The sequence below is a fragment of the Natrix helvetica genome (genome assembly GCF_964273705.1).
Source record: "Natrix helvetica genome assembly, chromosome: 3".
NCBI classification, from domain to species: domain Eukaryota; kingdom Metazoa; phylum Chordata; class Lepidosauria; order Squamata; family Natricidae; genus Natrix; species Natrix helvetica.
This window is the reverse complement of record NC_138549.1, coordinates 20,600,121-20,614,279: the sequence shown is the minus strand read 5'-3', so window position 1 is coordinate 20,614,279 and position 14,159 is coordinate 20,600,121.

Sequence of the window (14,159 nt, the reverse complement as noted above, 5' to 3'; positions counted from 1 at the left end):
TTTTAAACAACCGGTTCTCTGCCCTAATGACTCTGCCCTCTATGTGCTCCCTGGGTCAGCGGCTGCATCTCTCCGCTGCTGCTCTTGCTGGGAGAGTGTCTTGTGCAGCACAGTGAAATTTAGCAGCCACAAGATGCCACTTTCCTCTAAGTCCCATCCAAAAAGCACTGTGGAGGAGAGAAGCAGCCAGGTTGAATGCTCTCTGATGCAACACTTTCCAAATGGGACTTACAGGACCCAAAGCAGCAGCTCAAAGCTGCTAAATTTCTCTGTGCTGCACAAGATGCCTCCCAGCAAGAGCAGCAGCAGAGAGAAATGGCTACCCACCCGGAGATCACATGGAGCGTCTCCGTCAGAGACCGAGGCTTGCCCAACACCATGGGCCAGAAAAAGTGGCTGCAAGATTTGAGAGACACTGGAGATTCAACCCATCTGCTTCTCTCTGCTGCAGTGTTTTCCACATGGGACTTCTTACAAGTAAGAATCTTACCCAAACCACTTCAGGGGGGCCTGCACCCACACCACCACCCCTGTACCCATGCCATCCCCCTGTGCCCATGCTGTCCCACAACAGCCCTTCAGTCAAGCACAGCAGGTCACAGACCAGATAAATTATTGAAGCCAGAGGGGGCATGCAGGTGGAGGCCCCAGGGAAGGTCAGAGCCAGGGACTGGCGTATCCCCTGGGCCCTGGCCTGTGGCAAAGGGCAAGTGGGTGGCATGCAGGTGGAAGGATGGCAAGAGCCAGGCCCAAAAGGTGGGCAAGGTTTGCACCTCGAGGCAGCCCTTTAGCCACGCACCTTACCTTCATGGGCAGCTGCGGTGAGCAGAGCGGACAAGGTGCAGAGATCAGCTGAGCCATGTGGTCTGCACAAGCAAACCAGAGAGTAGTTGGGTGCGAGCATGACTAGCCACCAGCCAAGGCAGGCAAAGTGAGATGGAGTGGGGTGGGGTGGATTGGGCTGGAGCGAGGTGGAGCGAGGTGGGGTGGGCTGGGAGGGGCCAGCCAGTTGTGGAATTTGCTGTTTCACCAAACTGCGCAGAACCATAACAACCGGTTCACCCAAACTGTCCATACCACCAGCAGCCCACCTCTGGACCGACTTTATTCCAGGATCTCTGCCCACTTTTCACCAATGCCTAGTTTATCATCTGGGCAGGAAATTGATTATTGCTTTTTTGCTTTAGGATTATCTGATCAGGAAAAAAGTCCAGAAAAGTAACTAGATGACAGCAAAAGGGCTAGAGATGTCATGATCTCTAGTTGTCATTCAGATGATTGCAGCCAGATATGGTATTCTTAGATAAGGAGCATTGACAAGACATCCTCATCCTGTTCTCCAGAATAATACTCTTCATTAAAGTTGTGCTGTTATAGTAAGATCGTGTAGCCCTCCATAGGTTGTCCATTCTTGGTCCAAAGTAAGAAGGGTTTCTGCTTCTGCTCTTTCCCAGAGGAGATATTGGAATAGCCCCAAAGTATCCTACCATGAATCCTACCATGAGGTGAGTCCAAGTCATATGCTGCAGATGTGTCTGGAAAAAGGCAGAAGGGAATGACTTCAGATTAGCAACCTCTAAGAGCAGGCAGGGGACAGAAAGTAAATAATTAGTTGTTTAGTGTATTGCACAGTCTCCTTCTGGTTGACAAAACATGAAGTAGTGAAGAGTCAGTGTCATTGAATCCATACTTTCAACTCATTTTTTTTAAATGCACTGACTTGTGAGAACCTCTCATTGACTTTAGGAGATTTACTTTTAAATAGTGAAGGTAAATTAAATGTAGTTCAATCCCAGCACAATTATGGTCAAGCTTTAAATTCACTCTAGGGTATGTGTGTTGCTGTAGTGCTCAAAATGTTTGTCAGCTCTCAGGAGATTCTATAACGGCTGAAGCAGGTGTTCAGATGTAATAACGCAGTTCATCATATTTTAGTACTACATTGTTTCTTAAATATAGATGTATGGTTATGCAACTACTTTTTGATGATCATCTTTTCCTATATTAAATATATAGTAAAATGATATTTTTAGATAGATAACATATAGATAGATAACATATAGATAGATAGATAGATAGATAGATAGATAGATAGATAGATAGATAGATAGATAGACAGACAGACAGACGATAGATAGATAGATAGATGATAGATAGATAGATAGATAGATAGATAGATAGATGATAGATAGATGATAGATAGATAGATAGATAGATAGATAGATAGATAGATAGATAGAAAGGTTGATTGATTATGCAAATTAATGGACTAAATTATATTATTTGTGCTTCTCTTAGCTGTTTTTGATAGCAATAGCACCACAATTGACATAACACTTAGACTTATGTACCACTTTACAGTGCTTTACAGCCCTCTCTAAGCAGTTTACAGAGTCAGCCAATTTGCCCCCAACAATCTGGGTCCTCATTTTACCCACCTCGGAAGGATGGAAGGCTGAGTCAACCTTGAGCCTGGTGAGATTTGAACTGCCAAATTGCAGTCAGCTGGCAGTCAGCAGAAGTAGCCTGCAGTACTGCACTCTAACCACTGCCCCACTGTGGCTCATAATTGATGGTAGTTTGCTGATAACTCCTGATATGTGAATGAACTCAAAAGAAATCAAAGGTGTATCTCCAATGAGAAAATAATAATAATGGTATTTTAGACTTAGGTAACAATTGTATGTAGTTCTTGCAATTAAATTCAGATTATTGATGAGATATGATTTCTATTGGAATATAAAAACGACAGCTCCAAAGGTCTGTAATAATTCAGGTAATGTCTCACCAATTAGCCATTAGACTAACATCAATAAATAAATACATACATTCATAAATAATAAAGGAAGCAGCAATTATGTTTGATAAAATATGGCTAAAAGAAGAAATTACTGAAAGGCAAAAATCCCTGTGGAAGTACACCACAGGAAACAAAACCAGGTTAAATTTGCACTAGAATATGTACCGTATATAAATAGCATTTGATGATTCTCTAACAAGTGAAAAAAAAATGAAGTGAGATGAATTTGATAAATGCACTTGAACAATTAAAACTGTAACTTAACATGAAGTGAAACTTTATATCAGTTGGGAAAACAAATCTATAGAAAAAAATATATCAGCCTCTTGATTAAGGGAAAAAAGAGCACATTACTTAATAATCTCAAAACAGTATTATAGGAAAATAAGACAATCCCCCATCCTAAAAATTGGTGATGCTTCAGATCCTGCACAGTCATGTGCTTTGTTAACTTTGGCCAGGTGGCCAGCGGGAGGTGTGCATGCATGCGCGGTGGAACTGGTCTTCGGGTCTCTGCCGTGCTTACGAGGGGGACAGAGTGCATGCAGGAGATGTGCACACACATGCATTGGGGGTGGGCTGCATGCACGGGGAGCATTTGCATTGTGTTTTGGGGCCTTGTGCAGCATCCCCGCGCCCTGTTTTAGCTTCCAGGTTGGTGCAGTAGAACTTCTAGGCCCAAAACAGGGCACTCTGCAAACCTCCCAAAAAAGGCCCGTTTTTCACAAAAATGGGCCTTTTTCCCCCAAAAAAGGCATGAATAGCCTTTAGGGGGCTTGCAGAGTGCTCCTGGGAGGGGGGATGGGCAAAAAACAACCTGTTTTTTGCAAAAACAGGCCCATTTTTTGTCAAAAAAATTGCATGCATAGCCTTTAGGAAGCTTATAGAGTGCTGATGCGGACTGGGGGGGGGCAAAAACGGGGCATTTTTCGCTCATTTCTGCCCTCCTCAGCCCCCAGGAGTTCTCTAAAAGTCTCCATAAGGCTATACACAGGCATTTTGATGAAGGGGCGGGGCTTCAGGAGGCAAAAAATGCTTTATTCAGTGTATAAGACTCACTCAGATTTTCAGCCTCTTTTTTGAGGCAAAAATATGCGTCTTATACTTTGAAAAATACGGTACCTCTGGACCCGTTCAATTGTATTAATGTCGGATATACTGTGTGGATTCCAGGCAGATGAGTATTGTATTCAAGAATTGGTCTGACAAAGGTTTTGTAGTACAATGTTACGGGAGAAGAAGCTTAATAACTAACTATTATTTTTATTTTTTTATAGTTGTTAATAAATAACTATTCTCATTCTGTTGGCAAGAAATTGTTTACCTCAGCTTTTGACTCTACAAACAGAATGACCTTGTGGAACAAACTAGCTAGTTCAAATGTGGAACCCAGATCTTTTTTTTTTCTGGTTAAGAACCTCTACTCAAATATGTACAGCATCTGAAAGTTTGTACTTCTATCCATGGATCTTAAATCCAGATATATTCAGCCACAAAGAGATCACACAAGAGTGAATCCTGCCCGTGATGTTTACTGTTATACTGTATATGTCAATTATATCTGAGATGCCCAGATGTCAATGATCCTTGACAAATTTCTTAACATTATTTTATACACAGAAAATATGGTTCCAATGGCACATGTCAAACTGGCCTGAGAAGACCATCGTGAAACTTAGACAATCACAATGACTCTAATTCTTGACACATCAACAAGGCCAAGGCCAAAGTGAAGATATTCAGCAACAAATGTGTTATAAATAATTAGCATTCCAATGGGGAGCTCAATGAATAAATTATTATTATTTTTCCTTATGAAAGGGATGAATTTTACCAACACATGTTTCTGTGGTAGGCTCAAAAAAATTGCACAAACTATAACTAAGCACATATTTTGATTCCTGTATTAAAAATACACAACGTAAAAAGAACTCCAACACTAATAGAGGGCTGCATCATGCAGGTCTTGTCAAAATGAGACCCATTTCACAGGACATTTTTTTTTTAAAAAAAGATTTGCTTCTTGCAAAACTTTTGGCAATTATCATAGGCCCCTTCAAACGTCATTTCAGAACGACTGTATTACATAGAATGTTGAGACATATAAAGTTCACTTTCATAGATTATATTGTATTTAATCACATGTGCATTCCCTAATTTGTCATTAAGAAAGTGACTTTTCATTTTTAAAAACAAATACTTTAAAATATTTGAATTTCAAAAATTAACATAATGCGGGAACATTTTAAGGAGATTATAATACAAGATGTTTCCAGGATTTTCCCTGGTATAAACAATAAAAATCTCCTATTCTTTGTAAAACTACAATTCACTACTTAGGATTCATTGCCATATAATGAATTGTATCACAGATATCAGGTATTGCTATTTATCAACCTTATTTCACCATTTATCCATTGAAATATTATCCAGATATGTTCATTGATAAGCAATGGTTAATTTAGTTGTAATAAGAAAACACTAATGTTTCCTTCGTTTACTTTTAATTTCAGCATATTTATTCTGGCCATCAAATATGTGTAGCAAACCAAGTTTTGTAGAAAATTGATCCTTCTCTTTATTATGCATTTTTTCCCAACAAGTTCCTTCAAAATTCTGATAGTTTATGGGAGACCCAATGATCTTTTTGAATTATGGCCTCATCAGTATGTCACTGAACATTGGGTTGTATGTGAGCCTCTTATTGGTACCACTAATGTAAAAATTCGAGATGTATTTTCTAGTGGATACTGGCAAACCCCCTTCATGCTGCCATAGAGACTGCCTCTAATTCTAAGTCCCTGGATTCTTTCAGCCTGTAGTAAATGCATCCTAATCTATTTCAGATAGCCTGATACATTTCTGAAGTTATATCCTTAAGTTATATTGGGGAAGAAAATTGAATTAGTTTCCATTTTGAAGATCCCTTGACATACATACTGAAATTATAACTATTTTCTTGTATATGACTTGCTTGCCTAGATATAATGATGGAGCTGGTGGAGGATGGGTTTATTTCCTGCAGTTTATTTATACTTCCCACCCTCAAAAGTGCAACAAATATGCTATCGCCAACTTGGCTTGTGTGATATGAGAAAGCAAAGACAACGATGGCCATATTTGCTATTGATGTGGATTTCAATGAATCCTTTGTTATGGGTATACATTGGCAGTTAAAAATAAAACATCATTTGACATAGCAAATAATACAGTGGTGGGATTCCCCAAAAAAATACTACTGGTTCTGTGAGCATGGCTTGGTGGATGTGGCTTGGTGGGCATGGCAGGGGAAGGATATTGTAAAATCTCCATTCCCTCCCCACTCCAGGGGAAGGTTACTGCAAAATCCGCATTTCCTCTCGATCAGGTGGGACTTGGCAGGCAGACAATAGATGGGGGCATAGCCAGTCAGAGGTGGTATTTACCGGTTCTCCAAACTACTCAAAATTTCCGCTACCGGTTCTCCAGAACTGGTCACAAACTGCTGAATACCACCTCTGAGATAATATCTAAAAACAAATTATTGCAATAAGTAGAACAAGAAATACCTAAATGAATTTTCATTCACCCTTTTATAGGGTTTTTCCTTCAAGTACAAGGTATGGTGTTTTTTTTTTGGGGGGGGGGGTCAACCAAGTGTTACTCCTTAACAACTAGACCAACCTGGCTCTCATTTTCATCCATTTCTTCTAAATCAGAAATCCTAGAGGCTAGTCAAGACTAGTCACATTTAGTAATTCCAGGAAACACATGTGGGACATAACAGACATGTCAACCCTGAAGCTGTCCTGGCTGAGGCCATTTCAATGCTGACCCATTGGAGAAGAGAGACAGTGTGTGGGGGGGGGGGGATAGAGATAGTTGGGGTATTGTAGTCAAAACAAAATACTTTCTCTTGAGAACCAAGGACATTCCTGCAGGTGCTCGGAAGGAAGGGACTGGAATCACTTAGCAACTGGACAGTAGCCTGTTTGGACCATGTGACTGATTGTTTTGAGAAAGTGACAAACTTCTACTTTTAATTAGGTGAAAATCCTGGGAATATTCAGATTCGGTTTTCACCAGCCTATGCCAATATGGCATATCCAATAAACTGATTCTTTGAGGAATCTACCTGCATCAAAGTTTTGTTTGCTATGGATATGTTCCTTGAAACCCTGACATGGCATGTTTCTATGTATCTATGTTTTAAGACATTCTGTTTCATGCTTTGATTTGGAGCTGTCTTGTATATTATAAGTAATATGTTTATAATAGGCACAAAAGTTGGCAAAGTATTTGAATTTGGGTTTCAATAATGGATGGATAATGAATAATACAAATATTTGTTGGACTAACCAGAGACTTCTGTCCACAACAAAATATTGCCCTACTAAAGTTCCAACACCATTTGGATCAGATAACCTTGAGATGGCTCATTTTTGGAAGCAAAATATCTATCAAAATGAAAATAGCACACAATACCAGATCCAGGTGATGCAAAAATGATTGTTTCTGCTTTTCCATCCTGCAAGAATTGGAGAGTAGTCAAGAGATCCAGATTTGGTCTGCATATGGTGTGACCTGTTAGAGGAGCTTTGATCTCATTTTTATTACACCAACTAAACATTTGAACTTTTTATCCTAATGCAAATAACATTCCCTACAAAAAGGCCTTGTACCATTCTTAACAAGACACTATATCTCTTCCTACTGGACACAAGTTGAATGGCTAAGAAGAGTATCTATTTAAGTGCTATTATACAGTACATGATTCAGCAATCAAGACTTGAAAGCTTAAAGCAAAACAGATACATGTAAAGAATGTGGGAGGAACATGAGGATGCACTCATGGCTATTAAGAATAATATTTATTTAATTACATTTATGCAGCCATAATCTCAGTACAGCAACCCTATGTGGCTAACAAAATTGCATATGTATATACATATGTATATTGTGTATGTATGTATGTATGTATGTATGTATGTATGTATGTATGTATGTATGTATTGATATATTAAAGATTCCGAGCTTGTCAGTTGGAAAGCTGACAGCCAGGGTTTGGGTTGGGGGTGAGCTCTCATTCTTGCCCTGGCTCCTTCCCACCCTGCAGTTTGAAAGCATGCAAATGTGAGTAGATAAATAGGTACAACTTTCGTGGGAAGGTAGAAATGTTCCATGCACAACCACGTATAGTCATGCTGGCCATATGACCATGGAAATGTATTCAGACAATCCTGGCTTCCTCTGCTAAGAAATGGAAATGAGCCCTAGAGTTGTAAATGACTGGATGGGGTTAGGGTTAGGGTTAGGGTTAGGGTTAGTATGTATGTATGTATGTATGTATGTATGTATGTATGTATGTAGGTAGGTAGGTAGGTAGGTATGTAGGTATGTAGGTATGTAGGTATGTAGGTATGTAGGTATGTAGGTATGTAGGTATGTAGGTATGTAGGTATGTAAAGGTTTCCCTGCCCAGTAGTACTCCATTGTGCAGTGCTCATGTCTCAAACATGGATTGTCAGCTTTCTAGCTGACAAGCTCAGTGTCTTTAACTGCTGAGCCATCATTTCCCTTCCAACACATAAACATACTGGTAGATGTTCATCAATAGTCATTGTAGAGGAGAGGATAATAATACTCAAAACTGTATTAAAGTGCAGGCAGTTAAAAGACTTCATTCTCAATCAAAACTAACTGACTGAGTGTTGGTCAGGGTCACATGGAAAGGGTCACATTGAAAGGCCCACAAGAACCTCATGCCGAGTCATGTTGGCACTATTTGAATGGCTCCACATAAACACAAGAGTAAGGAGAAGTGCACCTGTCCAGTTTAGGTTAAACTGACTACAAGACTCTGAAATGTTGTTTTCTCAATATTCAATAAGGTCTTCTATTAATCTGGAGGTAAAACAAAACAGTGAAACACAGATCAATTTATGTTGCCTCAGAGAGCAAAGTAATCAAAGTGGTAACAACCTGTGCTCTTCTGTCCACATGTTTAAGTCTGGTTCTAAGAGATTAGTTCTTTTATTATCCTTCTAGCATTCTCCTTCCTTTCAGCGTAAGCCTCAGGCTATCTGCTAAACATGCCAGCAATGAGAAGGACACACTTATATCCTTGGGCAGGTGACCTTTTGGTAAGGTCTTGAGGAGAACAAACAAGGAGAATGTTTGCAAAGGTTTGCCAACCTTTGTTGAAGAATTCGGGCATTTGTGGGTCCGCTTGTTGCAATAAATTTGTGATCCCGGATGCCCACCAATATTTAGCCATTTCCCTTTGCATCCCTTTGAGTCTTCTTGAATGAGCTCTGTGGGCAAGTGGACAAGGAAAAGAGGAAGGCAGAATGAAATGAGTCTTTAGTGCTTGACAAGCACCAAATGGGATATGATATCCTCTTGCTGAATTTGGTCTCTCCAGGCTGAACAGACAGTAAAGAAGACAAGTAAAGAAGAGATATGAGTGCACTCTCTGCAGAAACCTCAGGAGACTGGAATGCTTCAGGTTTAGCACAAGTCATTTCCCAGCAAATGAGAAAGACCTTTCCTTTTGTGATAGCAAAAGCAGAGAATAATAGAATACTAGGGCAATGGACTATATATATATATGTATTTTGAATAAAAGAGCCAGAGTATCTGAGAATCCCCAAGTTTTGCCTAACTTGAACATAATTATGTGTAGTGCCAAAACAATAATGTCAGCCAGCGTAAGTACTGATGGATGAGTTTGAGGCTAAGACCCAGGCATGGTTAATAGCATGCAATTCCACAGCTAGAGCAGAAACAGAAGGCTACATCAACAGAGTCAAAGAGAGTACATCTCAAAACAGGATTCCTATCATGATAAGAAAATCAGCATCTACAGTCAGTTAAGGAAAAAGTTCTGAAAAGAGAGAGGGGAGATCAGGAGACAATTGGGTCTCATTTGGAGAAAAAGTAGAAGATTGAGATTCTTGCAGAGACAAATTCAGTAAGTCAAGTTACTGTTGATATTATTATTATTATTATTATTATTATTATTATTATTATTATTATTATTATTATTATTATTATTATTATTATTATGGTTAATCTTTGGTGAGATTCACAGCCTTTGGGGCTGGTTGGTAGCTCAACAGCTCGAGTCCTAACCAAGGACCTAGGAACTGTTAAGGTAACGTCGGAGGATATAAGTTGTTCCAAGTAGGGTGGTTTTTTGTAGAGTCAGAATGTTCAAGTCAGGTAAATTTAGAATTTTCAAATAGCGAGGTAGCCCTTTAGGTATTGTTCCAAGGGCTCCAATTACAATTGGAAAAACACATGATTTCTTTTTCCACAGTCTCTCAACCTCAATTTGCAAGTCACGGTATTTTGTGATTTTTTCTTGCTGTTTATCTTCAATTCATGCATCACCAGAATTGAAGATGCACAAATTGAAGATAAACAGAATAATTATTATTATTATTATTATTATTATTATTATTATTATTATTATTATTATTATTATTATTAATGTTATTACTATTATTGTTGTTGTTGTTCATTAAACATTAAACTCAGTCAACTGAACATTCCAAAAACGCATCACAAATACCATTGATACGGCTTTCTGCCAGCATCCTAGGTATCAACCAAGTACCTTCTTAAGATGTACAATGTTCCAAGTAGCACAGTTTTTTGCAGTTCCGCTGGTGTTATTGCTGGAAGTTGCAATTTCTTGATGTGTTTTGTAAAATTATTGGACATGGTACCAAGTGATGACACTGGGTTTCACTGTTACATGTTTCATCCATAGCTGTGTAGTTTCGATATTTCATGATTTTTTCTAGTTCTTTTTCTTCGACTCTGGCATCTCCTGGTACAGCAATGTCGATGAACTGTATGCTTCAGCCCTCTACAACTGTGATATCTTGCAAGTTGTGTTCCAAATGACAATCCATCTGTATTCAGAAGTCCCACAAGATCATAACCTTCTCATTTTTGGTGACTTTTTCCACTTTGTGCTCCCATGACTTTGGAGACAGGTAAGGCATATTTTTACTTAATGACCAGTAGATTAATTTAGCAACTTGGTTGTGTCTTTCTTTGTACTTATGGTAGTTGGTGCAATTTTGCTGCATTCACATATTAAATGTGAAACAGTTTTGACTTTGTTGTTGCAAAGTCAGCGGTTTGGATTGTGGGTGGATTTTTATATCTTCACTTTCATGGCATTAGTTTAAAGTGCTTATTCTTGAACAGCTGGTATTAAACCTTCTGTTTCTTTCTTAATGGTTCCCATCTTAAGCCATGCCCATGTCAAGTTGTCATCATATTTTCCTTTAGAGTTTTTCAAGTGCTGTCCATGCAAAGCTTTGGTTTTCCATCTATTTAATCTGTCATCCAGCTGTTTTTCCTTATATTCTGTCTTTGTTTCTGTTGTTTTTATACTGTTCTCCATTTTCACAGCCTGTAGCAATTTTTCTGTACCTTGGTTCACATTATTATTCAAACTTCATTTTTCTTCTTCTACATTTTGATGGATTTGCAATAGCCCCCTGCCTCCTATTTTTCGTGGCAGGTACAACCTGTCGATGTCACTTTGTTGATGTAAAGTGTGATACATATTCAAAAGTTTGCACGTTTTCCAGTCCAAGGTTTTCAGTTCATGCAAAGTCCCGTTAATGATTCCAGCTGAGTAGCGTATCATCATCTTCATAATCATCATCATGAAACTCAGTTAATTGAACATTCAAAAACGCATCACAAATACCATTGATGGTGCCAAAGGGTTGCTGCCAGCATCCCAGGTATCAACAGAGTACCTTCTTAAGGTGTATGATGTTCCAAATAGCACAGTTTTTTGCAGTTCCGCTGGTGTTATTTCAGGAAGCTGCAATTTGTTGATGTATTTTCTAAAATTCTTGGACATAGCCCCAAGTGCCCCAATGACAATGGGTATCACTGTTACATGCTTCATCCATAGCCATGTAGTTTCGATGGCCAGGTCGCGATATTTCATGATTTTTTCCAGTTCTTTTTCTTCGACTCTGGCATCTCCTGGAACTACAATATCATAAATTGTATGCTTCAATTTCCGGCAACTGTGATATCTAGCATGTTGTGTTCCAAATGACAATCCATCTGTATTCGAAAGTCCCACAAGATTTTCACCTTTCCATTTTCAATAAGTTTTTTTCACTTTATGTTCCCATGACATTCTGGATATAGGTAAATCTCATGTTTTCACATAACGACCAGTGGATTAATTTAGCAACTCGGTCATGTCTAGCTTTGTAATCAGTTTGTGCATTTTTGCTGCACTCACATATTAAATGTGAAAGAGTTTCAACGTTGTCATTGCAAAGTCAACAGTTTGGATTGTAGGTGGTTTTTCGTATCTTCGCTTTCATGGTATTAGCTTGTTGTGCTTGTTCTTGAGCAGCGATTATTAAACTTTCAGTTTCTTTCTTGATGGTTCCCATTTTAAGCCATGCCTATGTCAAGTTGTTATCACATTTTCCTTTATTATTACTATTACTAGTATTACTAGTATTATTACTATTATTCACATTTAAAACAACTTGTTAGAGTAGGCAATTCCATTCATTTCTCAGTTTATTATCATTAAGTTCATTTTGTCTTGTTTTTGCAACAGTTTGCAATGTGCACACACCCAAACACAAACATAGAAAAATATTTGATAATACTAATATTTATATAAGTGCCCATTTCTCCTTAAACATATCTTGTGAATGTAATTTTGCCTTACTCTGTACACTCTCTTAAGTAAGCAATTTCTGCGAATGTACTACAGTTTTACATTATTTTCACTAATAATAATGTTTTAGTGTGCACTTGCTTGAAACAGACACATAATTTACTGAAGAACTGCTTTTTACCATGGAACTGTAATAGCTTTCTTAAATACAACTTAGAAATAGCTTTATTTCAACATGCCATCTATGGCGAGAGTATAAATTAGATAATTTATACTAAAGTAGAAATAAATATTGCTTCCGCTTTATACCTGAATTAATCATAAGGGCAAGTGAGTTTTAAAGTGGGGTGGACACACCAGACCCATAAAATTGCTAAGAGTTAGATGCAGTGGCTCAGTGGCTAAGATGCTGAGCTTGTTGATCAGAAAGATAGGCAGTTCAGTGGTTCAAATCCCTAGCACCATGGAACGGAGTGAGCTCTCGTTACTTGTCCCAGCTTCTGCCAACATAGCAGTTCAAAAGCACGTGAAAAATGCAAGTAGAAAAATAGGAACCACTTTGGTGGGAAGATAACAGCGTTCCATGTGCCCTTCAGCATTTAGTCATGCCAGACACATGACCACAGAGACGTCTTTGGACAGTGCTGGCTCTTCAGCTTTGAAACAGACATGAGCGCCACCACCTAGAGTCGGGAACAACTAACACATATCTGCAAGGGGAACCTTTACCTTTACCTGAGGCATGACTGAATGGATAACATCTTCATCCTCATCATTAAAAAATGCACACAGAATTCTAATTATAGTATTTAGAAATATTACTGTTTTTAGGAAATAGTTTAGAGCTGCAGTAAACATTCAAGCCATGTATGGCATAAACTCCAGCTATAAAGCAGAAATCTAAGATTTACATTGCAAAAAAAAAATAGCAGACTATCACTTGGCTAAAACAATGCAGCCTTCTTGTCTTCATATTTCTGTGTTGTTGAGATCTTCCTTTCATTCTTCCAATCTTCTGCACTTCATTGTTCTCAGAGTTTTCTCTGAATCTTCCTGAGTCAGTAGAATGAAGAAAGCAGCAGAATAATACCTGAATGATAGGTATTAGAAACCTGAAGAATAAAAAGTCCCACCTTTGGTCTTACCTGAACTGCAGGTATTGGGACCTGAGGAATGAAAAGTGCCACCTTCAATCTTACTTAATGAAATGTCATTTACCATGTCTGCAGGAGTCACGGATGACATATACTGCTAAAAGGCTGGGAGAAAAAATAGAAGTCTTTTCAGCATCCAGAATCTCTCCTGCTAATCCTGAAAGGCAGATGCCACACAAAGAGAAGGAAATGAAGATTTTTCCTGATATCTTCATTTTTTTTCCAGGAATAGACACTACCAGAAAGTCTTAGATTTAAAAACTGGGGGAAAAAAACATTTTGGAAGAAAAAAATAGCAAACCAGTAATACAGGAGAGAGTTCCATTGTAAAATGAGGACAGATGCCAAAATGTTCCAATGGGGATTTTACAGTAACCTTCTCCTGAAGTGGGAGGAAATGGAGATTTTACAGTATCCTTTCCTACGATGCCCACCAAGCCACACCCATCAAGCCATGCCATGCCCACCAAGCCACACTCACAGAATGGGTAGTAAACATTTTTAAATCCCACCACTGGTTCACATCAAACTGAAGAGGAAACAT